The sequence below is a fragment of the Pinus tabuliformis genome, chromosome X, assembly GCF_031772625.1.
Source record: "Pinus tabuliformis cultivar Carrire ecotype Pingquan chromosome X, CPIR1, whole genome shotgun sequence".
Lineage (NCBI taxonomy): Eukaryota > Viridiplantae > Streptophyta > Pinopsida > Pinales > Pinaceae > Pinus > Pinus tabuliformis.
In genome coordinates, this window is record NC_142308.1 from 605409775 (window position 1) to 605427963 (window position 18189).

At 35.5% G+C, this 18189-nt stretch overlaps 1 pseudogene across 1 annotated transcript in view; it reads left to right on the forward strand.

The window, feature by feature from the left end:
- LOC149141494 (ubiquitin C-terminal hydrolase 13-like) overlaps positions 1–18189 on the forward strand; it is a 65360-nt pseudogene that overhangs the window by 15251 nt on the left and 31920 nt on the right. Inside the window, exons 10-23 of the transcript XR_016265082.1 lie at positions 1430–1504; positions 1598–1676; positions 1763–1909; positions 2108–2188; positions 2321–2440; positions 6523–6644; positions 6721–6798; positions 7284–7372; positions 7481–7589; positions 7772–7840; positions 8021–8122; positions 11552–11692; positions 11726–11918; positions 12112–12446. The product of XR_016265082.1 is annotated as a ubiquitin C-terminal hydrolase 13-like (transcript). The remainder of the gene's footprint in view (positions 1–1429; positions 1505–1597; positions 1677–1762; positions 1910–2107; positions 2189–2320; positions 2441–6522; positions 6645–6720; positions 6799–7283; positions 7373–7480; positions 7590–7771; positions 7841–8020; positions 8123–11551; positions 11693–11725; positions 11919–12111; positions 12447–18189) is intronic.

Genomic DNA, 18189 nt, shown 5'->3' on the forward strand with positions numbered 1-18189 from the left:
GGGAATTGTTGTTGGTTCTTTGGAGGTCTTTCTTTGGCCAATATTGTGAAATATCCTATTTAAACATTTACAATATTTACAGTTGTTTGCAAAGGGATTTCAAAATAGGCTACACGACACCATTTCCTTTGGAGGGTCTAATTATATATTAATATATTAATATTTTTGCGTGTTTCTTTTATTTTTCCTTATACTTTGTATTTGTTAAAGGGTTTCAACCATACATCAACACACCAGAATTCAATAACATCGTCTTCTTGAGAGTAAGACATGCCTATACTGTTTGCTCCTCTTAATTATATCAGGGATTAGCAAAGTGAGGTAATCTTTTTAATGATGCCCACTATTAAGTTTCCACTTTGTTATTTTCATCACATTGATGGGGAATTGTTGTTGGTTCCTTGGAGGTCTCTCTTTGGCCATGTTGTGAAATATCCTATTTAAACATTTACAATATTTACAGTTGTTTGCAAAGGGATTTCAAAATAGGCCACATGACAACATTTCCTTTGGAGGGCCTAATTATATATTAATATTTTTCCATGTTTCTTTTATTTTTCATTATATTTTGTATTTGTTAAAGGGTTTCAACTATACATCAACACACCAGAATTCAATAACAATGTCTTCTTGAGAGTAAGACATGCCTATGCTGTTTGCTCCTCTTAATTATATCAGGAATTAGCAAAGCGAGGTAATCTTTACTGTATACATGACACCATTTCCTTTGGAGGGCCTAATTATGTATTAATATTTTTCCATGTTTCTTTTATTTTTCATTATATTTTGTATTTGTTAAAGGGTTTCAACCATACATCAACATGCAAGAATTCAATAACAATGTCTTCTTGAGAGTAAGATATGCCTATACTGTTTGTTCCTCTTAATTATATCAGGGATTAGCAACGCGAGGTAATCTTTACTGTATTGAAGGATTCTAGAGAGGTGTTTTGTAAGGACTTCTACATAAAATCATTGGAGGTCTACTTGGAAGTCTGGGCATTGTTTGGTTGTCTGAATAACCATAATGCATCACATTGGGATGGGATCATATGATTCAGAGAATCAGCAGTTTTAACATTTATGATTTTCTGTTATGGTTTATTCTTTTAATTAGTGGCATATTGGATTTTGGTTGGATCTTTTTAATTGTGCGGTTCTTGTTTGGGAATGATCAAATTGGGTGTTGTTTGGTTATTATTGTTAGTGTGACTGTTACAAACTTACATGTTCCTTTATTTAGTGATTTTTAGCTTTCTAACTAATAGTTCCATGGATTAAATTGTGTTTGCTCAAGCTTTAGTGCTTTATGATCGAGTCTTCTAAGTTTTGTAATATAGCCTTACTTTTCGTATATTTTTCTAAAGTTTAGATTCTGTTTTTATGAAATATTTGTGCTGGAAGCTTATACTCTGATGCTATGTGGCAGTGCTCTGGTCCATAGCAGGGGTGTTCATGGTGGCCATTATTATGCATTTATTAGGCCTACTCTCTCAGATCAGTGGTATGCCATTTGAACCGTAATTTGATTATGTGGGGGCTTGTTCTGCTAAATAATATGGTTTACTTTCTAGATGCCTATGAAGTTTTGTCATAGGTACAAGTTTGATGATTAACGCGTTACAAAGGAAGATGTTAAGAGAGCCCTGGAAGAACAATATGGTGGTGAAGAGGAGGTAAAAATATTACCCATTTTGCTGTTCGGAGTTTCACTGAAAGCTTTCAAAAATATCAATGCTTTTCTTTGTCTTTGTTGTTGCAGCTTCCACAGACAAATCCTGGGTTGAACAATACTCCATTTAAGTTTACAAAATATTCAAATGCTTATGTGCTTGTCTATGTTAGAGGAACTGACAAGGACAAGATTATCTGCAATGTCGATAAGAAGGATATTGCCGAGCACCTAAGGGTGAGCATTTTGGTTGTGAAATTGTTCAACTATCATTGTTTGTTTATGTATTAGAGCTTTCTCAAGTTGGTTTCATCCAATATCTTGGTTGTTCAACTATCAGCGTTTAATTATGTATTAAAGCTTTCGTCAAGTTACTTGGTTCATTCAATCTCTTGTTTATCGTGATGCTAAGCACCATGCATTTATATTTTACAGGTGAGACTAAAGAAAGAACAAAAGGAAAAAGAACTGAAGCGGAAAGAAAAGGCAGAGGCACATCTTTATACAATTATAAAGGTAGTCTCTTATCAATTGTGTAACTCTTATCTTCTTTATTAATTGTGCAAAATAAATTTTCTTTATGTTCAAATTTCTGATGTATGTTAAAATGTCAATAATTGAGAAATAAATAATATTTTCTGGTTACAGGTTGCCTGCGATCAAGATCTTTCTAATCAGATTGGTAAGGACATTTATTTTGATCTTGTCGATCATGATAAGGTCCGGACGTTTCGGATTCAGAAGCAAGTTCCTTTTATCTCTTTCAAGGTATGATTCTTCCTGTCTGAAAGACTTGAAGAAGCTTTTCCAAATTTCATGGAAAAAATATTATCACATATAATCAGCTTTTTATGGTCCTGTTAGGAACAGGACCTCCACAACCAATCACTTTCATACTTTTTAAGTTGATTTGCTTCTTAATGCTGTAGAAAATTTTGATATCAATGCCAAAGGTTTTTCTTTTATAATCATGTATTTTTCAGTTTTCTATATAGAGACATATTTTTTCTATCATTACTTTCTACATTGAACTTTTCTGCTGTACTTTGTAAATTGCTGAAATTTGTATTGGCTATTATGATTCTCCCTTTCTGAATGACTTGAAGAAGCTTTTCATATTTTCATTGAAAAATGTATTATCATTTGTAATCAGCTTTTTATGGTCCTGTTTGGAACAGGACCTCCACATCTGATCACATTCATACTCTTTAAGTTGACAGGCTTCTTTATGCTGTAGAAAATTTTGATATCAGTGCTAAAGGTTTTTCTTTTATAATCATGTATTTTTGAGTTTTCTGTATATAGACATATTGTTTCTATCATTAATTTCTTCATTGAACTTTTCTGCTGTAGTTTTTAAATTGTAGGAATTTGTATTGGCTATTATGATCTCAAAGGATCTCATTAGAATCTAATAATTAAAGCTTGCAATTTTCATAACCGTCCTTTAGTCAGCTGTTTGTTCTGCTGAGTCAACTGTTTAAGTTGTAAGGCTGATAGACAGCAATTGGAAAATCACAGAGAAGAACCTAAATTTATATTTCCATGCAGTTTTTGATATATTACGTCATCTTGATATCGAATCGTTCTCATAGTTGCCTCTTGGGCCCTACCTTTATATGGTCACTATTTTGAACAATGATGGAATTGGAAAAATTAGAGGGATTAATGATATTTTCAGATGGTGAAAGCTGAAACTGTTTAAAATTTAGGCTTGAAGTTGACAGATGAAATTGAATTTCATCATAAAGCAACATGGCAAGTGTACGCCCATTTTCTTTACAAGGCAGGATTTCAACAAGCAAGTGTTAGGGAGTAAGCAACTGTACCAATGAGCTTTCTTTGTTTTGGAGATGTAGAAGGTACTGGGAAACAGCTGCAGGGTTGTTCTTCCAAAGACGATGAGAGTTGCCCAGCCCCGTGTCTAAATTACCATGTTTTGGATATGTATCTGCCAGATTTGTGGAAAGTCATGATCCAGATATGGTTGGGAAACTGCAGTACAAACAATATAAATATATTTTCATAGTTTGTAAAAATTGGAGCTTAATATAACAAATTAAACATATAATTTTAAATATGTAACTTATATGTACATTTTAAATATACAATACTTGTATAAAATAATCGGTGTTTGGTGTTTTAAATTTCAACCGCTAAATTTTGAGTATATATAAATTCGTAGGTTTTAATTGATACTTTAATATATAGGTTATATATCAATTATTATAATATAGAGAATTTTGGTACAAAATGTAACTTGTAAGTTTATAAGATCTAATGTAGATGATATCTAGAAGATGATAAGATCTATCATATATAAATTTTTTACCTTGTTAGGTTTCATAGTGTATATCTTACTTATGGTGTTTACCTTTTAATGTTATAAATACACAAGAACACCAAGTAGAAAAGGTAGAACCTAATTATTTGATAAGAAACAACTAAATAATCCATAGACCACTATGTCAATGCAAGTGGATATTGTCACAATAGCACAACCATCCCCAGAATGAAATTCATTCTTGTCAAAAGGATACCTGCAAGAATGTACTTTCAAAAATCTTTCCCTGTGATATTCAAGTCCCTAAAGTAGATTGTTATGTAATAACTTCTAGGAGCAAATTAAGCACTTTGTTTTCTTGTTACAAGAAGTGGCTTTGGCATTTAGTTTAACATAGTATGCTGTAGTCTGTTACTGCTTGATAAGCAAGATATGATGCATAATAGATGAAGACTAGTGTTGTGAACATCTCGATAACATCCTGATTTTATATCAAAATCACAATATTTTGTCCTAGCCAATGTTTGCCGTGTTTTAAAGATATTTTTATGGTATCTTAATTTTGCCAATTTTTTGGTTTTCCAAACCCTTGCCGATTTTATCCCGATGCCGATGTTCACAACATTGGAATGGATCCTTCAATATTTATGTTTATATTCTAGCTGGCATATTAAATAAATTTTGGTTCTGACAATGTGCACGTTGGCTTTAATCATTTCATCTCCCACAGTTTTAGAACTCAGTCTTACTGTTTATGTACTGGATACCCACATGATTTTTTGGTTAAGCTCACAAGGTAACCAGTATGTATCCAGAGTTTTTACCGATATTACTATGATGTCAAACTTTCTAGATTCTAAACTTAACACTTCGAATGGGAATATCACAATCATGAGGTTCCCAGAGGTTTGAAAATTGAGATGGATTGTTTCAATTGGTCTGTACTATTTTATGTTAATGACTGTTTCAACTTGTGTTAATCTTACTTTGGTACTTTTTGTACAGCTGAAACAGTTGTGCAATTTCAGTTTACAGTTCTATCATGTAAAGTTATGCTTAAATAAAAATATAATAGGACATAAGTTCTTGTCTGCAGTCTTAAAAGAAGGAAACAAATTAACCTTGTTAATATAGAGTGGTCACGTTTGTCCATTTTTGAGGGTTACACAAACCAGGTTTTGTCAATGTGCCTCTTGTCATGATAAATAATGAGATGTAAATCTGGAAAGAAGGCTAGAAGATATCACCTTTTTATATTAATTACTCTCAGGCTCACCATTGGCCCAACAGAGAATGAACTGATAAGCTTAATGAACCACTTCTAGCAGTGTTCTATGAGCGGTAAGCTGAACTGTGTCAACAACAGGGTGAATTTATTACTAGCTTCAGGTCTACAATGTGCAGCTTAACTACCAAAAGGGTGCTAGCCTTTTTGTAACATGCTAGTTTTATTCATAACAGATCAAGGTATTTACGAAAAATGTTGTTTAGTTCTGGAATTGAAATGGCATACTGTATAGTGCAATAAATTAAGAAACTTTAAGTGGTAAATGACCTTGAATCTTTCTAGAATATTTGTTGGCAGTCTTTATAGATTTAACTGAGCTTGTTTTATCCTGCCTCTCTATTCTATAAAAGGTGCAGAGGTGGTATAACACATACATATAGGGTTTGTTCCTTGTATTATTTTTGGTGTTTTCTACGAGTTGTGCTGTCACTGCTGCACTGTATACTGGCACTCTTCAGTCACATTAACCTACTTTTGTCACTTGTGGTCAGTTGTTGGACATTAATAAAATGGTCTTATCTTATCTACCTGGAAGAGACACCAGGGCCCTAATATACCAACCAAGAAATAGGCTGATCTCTAGCTCTGCTCATCCTGCTAAATTTCACCTGAAGAAGGTAGATGATTTGCCTCAAGTATATTTTCTGCTTGCAGAAGTGTCGTAGTAAAACTTACCAAAATTCTCCACCTTTTTTGTGTCATACCGGGGAAATTATTCATACATATACCCACTTATTTAATGTTGTAGAAGGGCTGTATGGTATTAATGAAAGTGTAATGAACATCACCATTTGCAGTATTGACCATATCCACTTAACAATTATGAGGGATGGAAGGTTATAAATATAATTGTGTATCATTTTCTACATATTGCACCGAAATAAAAGGCTAGAAAGTACAGTGGAAATTTATAATATAGTGGGTATTCTGGATATTTTAGTGGATGTAATGAACTGCATCAAGGAATGACCGTTGTTCTGTAGCCCCATGATAAACAGAGTGTAAGATTAATGTTTAAGAGTTTCAGTTTCTTGAGTTTCTTGTGTGGGATTTACTGTGGCCTTCACAGGAAATAGTGATGGATTTTCTCTGCTCCATTTATTAATCATGGTTTATCCTTTGTAATTTAAAGATTTGATATGTATCTTATCAATGTTCAAAGGACCTTTATATGTAGTGTCTGATGACATTTTTGTTACTGTATTTTTGTCATTTCTCATTTCCACCATCAGTCGTCTTTGTAGATTTTTTTTTAATGGAATATCTTTATTTTTGCAGGAAGAAGTTGCAAAAGAATTTGGTATTCCAGTGCAATTTCAGCGGTTTTGGCTGTGGGCTGAGCGTAAAAACCATACACACCGTCCTAACAGGCCCTTAACACATCTGGAGGAGTCCCAATTGTAAGCAACTTTTAAAATCGGTTTTCCTGGGGTTTTCTTGAGTTTTAGCACTTATTGCAGTCCTTATTGTTTACAGGTCGGCATCTTGGGGAAGACTTCAAAAAAGGCACACATCGCAGAATTGAGATTGTTTTTGGAAGCTGAATATGGTCCGGTAAATTTCTCAATCTGACATGTGGACTGTTGTTTTCAACATGGTATACACTGGAATCTTGTGCAATGAAATATGACAGCAGTCACATCACAGTTTTTGTCTATTTGTTAGCCATGGAATAATTAAACTTGTGTCATTTTTAAGAAAGGAATGGCTTGGTAGCTTATTTGTGCTAATTGTTTAATTAAAAGAACCCATAGAAACTTGCTTAGAACTATGAATCTGTTTATTACTAATGTGACTATTGAAATGCTGTCAGTTTGCAGTAGTGGTAGAAGATGTAGGCTCCCTTTGATATATTATATCTGGAATTGTTTCTCATCTTTCTTGTCCTTAGAGACAGATACATCTTACCTTTGTTGCATGTCATTGTAAATTTTGAGTTGCTAAAATAATGTTTGATATCTGACTGGTGCCAGCTTTTCAGTTGTGATAGGCATTATGACAGTGTTACCTGATAGTGATTTATAATTTTATATCTGTAGGATCGTCGACTGCTCCCACCTCCTGATAAAACAAAAGATGATATACTTTTGTTTTTCAAACTGTATGATCCAGAGAGAGAAGAGCTCAGGTAATAGCTTTTGTTTATCTTGAATGTTCTAAATCACTTCGCCTTTCAATACAATGCCTTGTGGGATGTTTTATTGGGTCTATATGATTAAGTGTTGTTGTCTTTCAGGTATGTTGGGAGGCTTTTTGTCAAGGCTCTGGGCAAGCCGATAGAAATTATTACAAAGCTGAATGCCATGGCTGGTTTTCCACCAGATGAGGAAATTGATCTTTACGAGGTTAGTTGAATAAAAGATTTTGGATACTGTGACACTAATTAGTGACGATGTCATATGGTGCTGGCAAATTGATTATAAGCATTCTTATTCCAAGGCATCTGTGGATCCTTGTTGCACCTAGTTTGTTGGTTTTCTATGATCCATTGGTTAATTTTTGATGCATTGGGTGTTGTAATACGTAGGAAATCAAATTTGAACCAAATGTCACGTGTGAACCCATTGAAAAGAGAATTACTTTTCGATCTAGCCAGGTTAGTTCACTTTTATACCATTGTTGTCAATACTTGTTTTATCATTATTGTATCTCTATTTATTTTAGAAAGGGTCATTGAGGGGATTTATTATTCGAAATTCATGCAATGCAGTTTGTTACTAAGTATGGTTCCCTCACTATATTATTTCCTATATTTGTGGTGATGTCAATCACGCAGCTTGAAGATGGGGACATCATTTGTTTTCAGAGATCGGACACCATGCAGAAGATCACAGAGTTCTTTAGGGCACTACCATCGGCGCGGGGCACCAAAAGAACCATTGACTGATCTGCAGACGCTGAGACCAGATCAGTGCGGTCCCGGGGGCCGACCCACCAGACCATACCAGTGCTGCATTATTGGATCCGCCCTTTGGAGGCGCCCTAGAACCTCCATAAGTTGATAGCTGTGCTAAATTCTCAATTATGTTGTGAAAATTCTGTACATAACTGTGCCTCAAAATTTGATTCAACTCTTTGCTATTCATACAAATTTTGCATTTGTTAGAACCATGAACAAATATTGTAGGGGATAGATGTTGCACTTCCTCAGATAATGCCATGTGGAGCATGGAAATGCTCTGGGTTTTGGCCACCATATACTCAAAATTCTAGGGAACAGGAAATACCATATCTATATATAGGTGAATGTCTTGGAAGGAAATTCTTTATATAGGTGGTGTGCATTTATAAGCATGGACAATAAACTTTTGGAATTTCATCCTTTAAAATATGTTGATTCTGATACTACACATTTAGATGCATGGATAAGATTTTTAGAAAATTATTTCTTAAAACCTGTTGTGTCTTTGTTTTTATTCGTTATTCAATATTTTTCCTTAATTCTAAGTCATGGTGCCTGTCTACTCCTTGAAAACACGCAGAGTAGTTTTTATGGTAATGTAATGGCATCTACATACCTGGTAGGAAATATATGTGAAACATTTAAGTGTCCTGTACAGAAATGATCACGAAGTAAAATGCTTAGAATCTCTATTACATAGTACCCAGATATCAATTTTCTGATTTCTATTAATTAAGAACTGTAGTTCTCATGTGATGCCCTGCCTTTAATTATATATCTATTAGAATCATCAGGGCCACAAAAATTCTTCAATTTTTACTAAATATCATAGGTTTGCCAAGGTCTGTGTTTGAGAGTGCTTTGTATTTTTTCTATTTATGTTTCCCTTGAATTTGTTTCTGTACCATAAATGTTTCCTGTACTGAAATGGGCACTGAGTTCATTGCTTAGAATCTCAATTACGTAGCTCACAAATGTTAATTGCCTGATTTCTATTATAATGCACCGTAGTTCCCTGGTGATGTCCTGTTTTTAATTTTATGTCTAGTGTTGTAACTTCTCAAGGCCAATTAAAAAAAAAAAAAATGTTGGAATCTCCTTCAAAGCATTGATATTGGAAGAAAATCCCAAAATGAATCCCTTTCCCATCACTAAAAACATCTTTCAGCAAGAGGAAGCGCTATCCTACTCTCCATATTTTCATATGAGCTATAGTCTTCATTCTTATTATTGACTCTTGATGAGTCTTAATTATTACGTAATTAAGACCGGTGCAAATAAAATGAGCTATAGTCTTATTACGTAATCCTTAAATCTTTACAGTAAACAATGCATATATAGATTTTTTATAAATAGAAAAGTAAACAATGGAATTCACACATAAAAACATCAATAAAATGTTTAGAGCCATACCTCGAGTTTTTATCATTAGTAAACTTCATCACTTACAATACAATATATATGATTCCGCAGCATCCAAAATCCTTAATCCATTGACTTGGATTATATTACAACCTTAATTCCTAAATTAGAATTAGAAAAGCATGGGTCGAAAAACCATGTGCCACAAAAGTGCCAAAAGAGAAAATTGGAAAGAATATAACACACCTAACGTTCTCCCACTTGTTTCTCTACACACACAAAAAAAACCCAAACCTTTTTAATGTCCACATACTTTATTAATGAATCCACAAAATTCTTCGAAGTGTCCACCTTCACCAACAACACTTTGTTTTCAACCATGTACCTCACAAAGTGATACTAAACAACAATATGCTTTGTCTTAGAATGATAAGCTAGGTTTCTTGCTAGAAATATTGCACTATAATTATCACAATATAAACTTATCGCTTCCTATACAAACCCAATACTTGAGCACAATCGTTGTAAAGATTCAACTTCCTTATTTGCATGAGTGGTTTCCATGTATTCAATTTATGTAGTTGAGAGTGCCACTATAGACATCTCTTGCTTATCCAATGAATTTCTCCTCCAAATAGGTTAAATACATAACCACTTGAGGTTAAGCACATTACCACTTGTATATCTTTTGCGATCCGTATTTCCAACCCAGTGTGCATCATCCTTCTCTTCCTCTTCGCGTCTTGAGTCATTGGTCTATAGATAGGTTTACACCTACAAGAATATAGATATTGATTGGTCTATAGCCTTGCGTATTAAACTTCCACAATATTGTCTTAACATGTTTCTTTGATTCAACTATTGTTTCTTGTTTTCCCAATCACTTTTAATTTCCACACCCAAAATAAAATTTGAAGTAACAAGATCTTTCATGTCAAATTTGAAGGAAAATTGAGTTTTGACATCTTTGATGATTCCCTTGTTTTCAATCAACAACATATTATGCACATACAAGAGCACATAAATAAATGATCACCAATTAATTTAAAATACGCACAATGATCAATTTGCTCCTTGTCAAACGAAGTCTCAATATGTAAGTGTTAAATTTTTGATACCACATCCTTGGAGATTGTTTTAACCTATATACATAATTTTTTTACTTGCTTACTAGTTTCTTCTTACCTCTAATCCAAAACTTTCTAGATGTTTCATGTAGATTTCTTCTTCCAGACATCGATGTAGGAACGTTGCCTTCACATCCATTCGTTCTATTTCACGATCAAAAGTAGTAGGAACAGAAAAAAGGAATTTTATAAAAGTTAACTTAGGAACATGAGATATTTTTTTGCGAAAGTCAATTCCCTCTACTTGGGAGTAACCTTGACTACTAACCAAGCTTTGTACTTTTCCACTTTATCTTATGCATTCAACTTCTTAATTACACATTTCATACCAGTGGGCTTTCTTCGAGCGAAAAACTCTAGGTCCCAAGCCCAATTTTTTCCTAAGGTTGCCATTTCTTCAACCATGACCCTTTTCCAAAGTTTTCCATCCTCTGAACCCACTACCTCTATGATAATTTTAGGATCATAATCAATAATAGACAATGAAAAACTATGACGAAAGTAAGATGGAGTATACCAATGTGGTTACCGAAGCAAGGACCAATTCAGAGAGGTTGAAGAAATCAAATAGTACAGCCATCCACCACAAGGATTTGCAAAATTAAATTTCGACGGGGCTACCAATCACTGTGGGGAGGCAACCAATAACGAAGCGGAACTACACGCACTGAAGCGCAGCCTTGAAATTGCGATTCAGGAAATGTTTCTGAGCCTCCAAATTGAAGGAGAATCAAAGCTGGTGGTGGATATGGTAAAGCAATTGCAACAGAAAAAACCAACGGAAAAAATAAGTAGGAGTTGGCGAACAACGTGGCTAATCAGCGAAATAGGGAAACTAATTACTAGAATAGACTATCTGATCCCCACCCATGTAAGATGCTCAGGCAATCAACCGGTAGACTGGTTAGCGAACTAGGGAAGCCAGAACAGGGGAAAGTTGATAGACAGCGGAGGAATGGAGCTCTTGCTCCTGGAGGAGAGAGAGCAATTGCAGAAACTTCTCAACGTCGATAAGGGTGGCAATAGCAATTCTGAGGAGAACGACCAAGAAAAGTTAGTAAGTGGCAGATGTGGGGAAAGATCATAGCAGGTGGTGACAGATAGGATAATCGTGAGAAAGGACAAGGGCGGTGCAAATGACGGAGCAGGGCAGCTAACGGGGCAGGGTAGGGTAGGGTCACTTGAAGGGGCAGAAGAGAGAACTGAGACACCATTAAGAAAGGAATTGGAGGGAGCATGGGGAGTTGGGACAAGAGGCCGCGAAGGGATGGCAAGTGGCAACGGTAGTATAGAAAGGGTACGACAAGAGCAGCTGAGAGAATGTAGTAGTTATGACGAGTAAAGGCTGTCAGATAGGTAGAGACAAATCCCGAGGAAAGGACTCAGGGACGAAAGTCGGGAAAGGAAAAGGATAGGTGGTGGTAAGGACGGAAGGATGAAGGGGATTATACAAACGAGGGCCTGAGGTGGCATCAGGATTTTACATGCAGCAGAGCACGAAGCAGGAGGGAACGACGAAAGGTGGCAGTAAGGCGCAAAGTTCAGACCAAAGCTCCGGTACCGACGAGGAAAGGTGGTATGTAAATTCATTCTCCTGTCCTACTGCTCTAGAGATAGATAGACGTAGGAATTTATGTTATTCCATAGAGATGTCCATGAAAACAAAGTCGAAAGGCAGACGTAGGCAGGTAATAGGCATTCCCAAATATGGGAAGAAACGTCTTTACTCCACCAGATATGCTGGTATCCCGGGAAGAAAGAACTATGGTTCTCTGAGGAAGGAAAAACCCAAGCCCAGGAAAGGCTGCAGGGTGGGGAGGGTAGCTAAGTCGGGAAGATTAGGGATTCTTGCTGGCTGCAGGAACCATGACCCATTTGCGATATAGGCAATTCAAGGAAGGCCAAGAGTAGAACTCCACCGGAAAAAAGGTGGGAAAGTAGTTTCCCCCGACAGTCGGGGAGAAGAGTTATTATGGCTAATTACATGGAAAACCAACAGGAGGGGCATCAAGGGAAGTACAGAGAAGCAGAGAGTGGAGGGAAGGAAAGGGGTCGACTTGCAGGGCAGGTCGCAGAGTGGTTCGGGACCTCTTATCATAAGCAAACTTGGGATCACTAGATTAATGCAAGGGGGGTAAGTGAGTGGGTTGAAGTAGAAATTCTCAACAGAGTCACTGATTTGTGGTCTCTTGTCTTGATAGGTAGGCAAGACACAATCAAGAACAGGTTCTAGGCAAGCAGCAAGATGGCTCCGAAGAAAGAGAAACAAGTTCGGACCCAGGAAGAAGGATCGAGCAGTAACCCGAAGCGGCGAGGAAGGAAACTAGAGGCTGAGCAGAGAATGTATATGATAGATGCTTACATGGCCAGGAATTCCCCCGAAATCCGGGAACAGATAAATGGGTGGGAACGGGAGTTGATATCCATCAACTCGAATAAGGAGATTCCTTGGGGTGAATGGGAGGATTTAGTAGAGTTCGAAAAAACATATATGATAGAACGAAGGAGATGAACATTTTCAAATTTTGGTCTGGATATAATGCTGACGGTGGCTGCCTGGTTTCCTGTAGGCAGGCTAGCCACCTGGAACATAAGAAAGATGTAAGAAATTTTGATATCGTAATATAGAAAGTAGTAATGCCTAAGTTCACAAAAAAATATATACATTATCATAAATCAAGACAAGATTTTCAATTTTTGTTGCTTTTTGCATGACAGTTTGGTTTTTGGTTGTTGTGAACTCGTTTCATGACACTCAGGGAGACCATTTGGTTTCCCATCTACGGGCAGATGGTCATCCCTACGTTTTGCACAATGTAAGTGTTGAATCCCAAACTTGCACCTTCCCTATACACCTTTTTAGCCTTCTTTTCTAGTTACTTGAACCACCACGCTGTCAAATCATTGCATATTAGTTTAAAAAGAGCTTATAAAATGGTTTCTTAACTATGTCTTGTGACTACTATTTGATCTAGATTTTTGCTCAGTCAGCTGCAGAATCTTGTTAGTTTCCGCAGCCAGCTCAACTTTCCGCAGCCTTTTTGTTGAAGTCTATGTTACAGGTGTCCATTAGAGAATCCGGCCACATGGGCAAGCTACAAATGATGTGGACATGGAACGTGTCCCTCTGGTTCAGCCGAATCACTCACAAAAGGTCATGGTCAAGGACAGTCAAAGCGGTGGTCAACCTAAGAGTTTTGCGGTGGCAGAACTCTGTTTTTCACCACCCGAAGACTTGCGTGGCAAATTCCTCAATCTCAGGAGGTGTGCTAACACCTGTGGACTGCTCCGTGAACCCAAATCTAACAGCCACCACTCCTTGGATTTAATTGTCACGGCTACCATATTGCTAGATCTCCGGACGTGGTTATTCACGTGTCTGTTTAGCAGCGCAGAATTTAGGAAGTAGTTGTAGCATCCTCAGTTATAAATAACGCGTTATCATACGCTTGTTAGTTAGCTTGATATATGTAATTTTGACTGTTTTACGAGCCCATTGTGCCGTGCTCTATCTTTATCTTATGACTGCATTTTAATATATGAGAAGACAGTGTTCTTAAGTTCAATTTGTGACTGATCGCTGATTGGCCGAGGTTGCAGAGGGCCCCTGTACACCAAGGCTTTGTAACTACTGTATAGTTTCTTGCTTTTTTCCTTTATGTCACTGTTGTCATAATCGTTTGCTTGTATATATTACACTGTTTTTTATATTCATGTTAACTGTTGTCCATATTTTCTTTTATGCTTTCTCATGATTGTTAACTGATCAATATTTTTCTTTCAAGTTCTTCTAGACAGCCCGGGCAATTTCACATAGCTTTTTAATGACTAATGACATGAAATCATCTTGTCCTTTTACTGATTTATTTTCTGAGTTCTAATTCTGGCACTGTTTATTTCTTTCAGTTTTGTTTTGCTCATTTACTTTTATGCAATTTAGAAATCAAATTACTCAATTTGTTTATGATTACTTCCTATAGTCAGAGCGAGTCGAATGGTGAGGGGTCAGAATATGAGTTGAAGTAGTATGATTTAGTTTACTTTGCTTACAATTTTTGAATTGCTTTAAGTTCAGTTTTTTCTCTTTTTATACAGCAGCAAGGATATTGGGCTTCATTGTCACTAGCTCACTGTTTGGTACATTTTTATTTTCTCTTAGAAATTGATTTCATCACTGCAAGTTTTAAAACCTTTTTGAGAATTTCGAAGTTTGGAAATTATTTTAGAGGTCACCATTGCCTTGAACACTTATATCCATACTTGACTTTTTATTTTGCCATCTCACATTAGGGAATCAACAAAAGATAAACCCAAAAACAAACCAAAAATCACAAATGACAAAGAATTAAGAAATCGGTTATCTTGCATATACAGTGCACTTCACTTCAGCAGTTTACGACTCCCGGATTGACAATTTATATAGCAATTTAGGACACACTAAATTGACCAAACTGTAAGTTCCAAGTTAGACAGGCCTTTTTGTTTTTTGAATATGCTCAATTTCGACATGGTTTGTAGACGACTCTACATTCTTGTACTTTATGTAAATTTTTAGTAATCTAATGAAATATTACTTACAACTTTTTCTTTAATATAAACTTATATATCTATAAACAATTATAATAGAAGCATAATATTTCAATAAAATAAAAATATTAAATATATAAAAGAAACATATGTATATTGAAAAAATATTTTAATTTATAAAATTTGATGTAATTTATTATATTATTTTTGAATGTGTGTGTGTTAATTTATTACTTATACCATATACTTAAATTATATAAATTCACATCTTTATAAATAATTATAATAGTAGTGTAATATTTCAATAACATATAAAAGTTAAATATATATAAAAGAAATATATGTAAATAAAAAAACATTTTAATGTTTAATTTTTATTTTTTTTGCTAGTTTATGTGAGCCCTTAGATGACTTATTGATTAAAACAGATGCCAAACTTGACAACTAGGTAGAGACCAATAAGAGTTGAGATAACTTGAGGAGATCTGTGTTGCTAATTTACATAGAACGTGACTTTTTCTAAATAATAATTTTCATTTCTATTTCTTTGTTCTTATGTTCACAATTTTGATATGTTAATTTTTTATTTATACAGTAAAAACTTACATTATATAAATTTATATATTTATATATTTATAAATAGTTAATAGAAGTGTAATATTTCCATATATATTGTTTGTCAAGTTGTCTCAGATGATAACTACAAACTTGAACTTTGAATTGAGAAACTGCGACTCAGGGGCATCTGAGCCGTCAAAATCACTCGGATATCGCACCCGCCATGGACTACACTAACCTTTAACACCACTGAATTTATGACCTTCACACCATGAAGTGAATTAGCAGTACCCCCATTACTGCTAATGATCATCTATGATAATTTCATGTATGATAAAAACTATTTGGAGAAAGTTTCTTCATACAAATATCTGGGAATTTGTTAGGCCCCTATACTACTAGTGTAACCCCTTACTATTATTAATATAACCCACTTATTATATTGATGTACCCATGTAGTGCCCATATTGTTACTATTGTGCCCCATAGAAGCCCACTATTGTTATTATTATGCCCTTACATTATTATTGTTATGTCGGCTCTGATTATGTTATAACCCCTTAGACTCCTATATATAGAAAGGAGGTCTTTTCATTTGTATCATCCAAGAATTGTTCATTTATGTAATGTAAAGGAGGTTGCCCCCTCGAAGAGGCTGAATTCTAAGGCGTGGATTTATCTTTTCTATCTTTTCTTGAGCTGGTTTCATAACATTTGGTATCAGAGCTTTGGATTCTAGGGTTTTGCTGCTCCAAACAGGTCATCGTCGCATTTTCGCTATAACTTTTTTTCTGTGACGTTTCAGAAGTCGCAAAAAAAAACCCATTTGATAAGAATTGGCGTTGAACCTTGGCTCCGAATTTCAGAGCTTTTCGCGCGATATTTTCGGAGATATGATCTGAGGAAGTTGGCCTTTTTGCAGACCCCTGAATTACATTCAAAACAGGTCACCTGGGGAAAATCGTCATAACTTTCTTTCTGAGCATCGGATTGAAATTTCGTAAGAAGGTACAGAAAGAGGACGGACTGTAGTTTCTGTTTATATATTTTTTAGAGTCAAAGGTTGAAACAGTGACACGTGGCACTTCATACAATTTCGCTCTACTGAACTAGTCTATAATCAGGTCACTGCGGGAGATTGTGCATAACTCTTTCTTGGAGAATCCAATTTGGATCAGACTTGTGGCATTGGAAAGAGGACACAGAGGGCTACTACAGGTCACAATTTCAGAACTTAAAGATCCGAAAGTACAGAGTTACAGTCGTTTCAAGGTAGAGCTCCTAAAATCAAGAAAAAACAAGATGAGGAACTTTGATGGCAAGGATGCGGTAAATTGGATACTTCAGATGGAGCAATATTTTGATATACATGGTGTACAAATGTTACAAAAGATATGTATTGCATCTTCATATTTAGAACCAGATCAATTTATTGGTACAAAGGGCTTTGTTCTCGTAAAAAACTTGTTACGTGGTCAATTTTCACGGAGGAAATGATAGCACATTATGAGGATACAAAGAGCAACACCTTCTTTAGAGCAACACCACAACAATTGGAAAGAGTAAAAGGGCTTTGTGACATAATGGAAAGCAAAATTATGGAAACCAGGAAGCATACCCCTCACAACTATAAAGATGGAAGTGTTGTTTCTCCCAGCCTTCCACAACCTACAAGGGTTACACCACAACAATTGGAAGAAAAAAGAGAAAAAGGGCTTTGTTACAATTGTGATAGCAAATGCACTAAAGGTCATAGGTGTGCTGAGAAGAAATTATTTTACATAGAATATGAAGAGGAGGAAGAAAAGGATCAAGAAACATCAAAAGAAAATGATATACGTCAGGACACCACCCCAGAGAAAGAAGAAATGAATCAGACCATATCTTGTAAAGCATTGGCAAGAATTACCACTCCTCAAACTCTCAAGATAGAATGACATATCAAGAAGAAAAATGTTCAAGAAGTGAAAGATCACATCGAGCATCAAGAAATGAATCCGACCATATCTTGTAAAGGACTGGAAGAAATTACCACTCCTCAAAAGATAGAAGGACATATCAAGAAGAAAAAGGTTCAAGCAGAGAAAGATCATATCGAGCATCAACAGCAAGTTCTCCAACTTTTAAAGGATAACACCACTTCGGTGCAAAATCAAATGAAACAACAGGTAGATCAACATCGTAGTGAAAAATGTTTTGATGTAAGTGATTGGGTATTTTTACTGCTACATCTCAAGCAAGCTATTTATGAGAAGGAAATGTTGGCAATACTACATGCACTTAAAAAATGGCGACCTTACCGAATGGGAAGACGCTTCAAGGATGAGGATGTGGAAGCATTGTTTTGTGCTATTTATATTATCCAACCAAATTGGATAAACGAAGCAACGGATGAATGGAAGAAGAACGAAGAAGTATGGCCACTTATTCAAAAGTTGCAAAAGATCCCAATTCAAGCAATATTGCCAG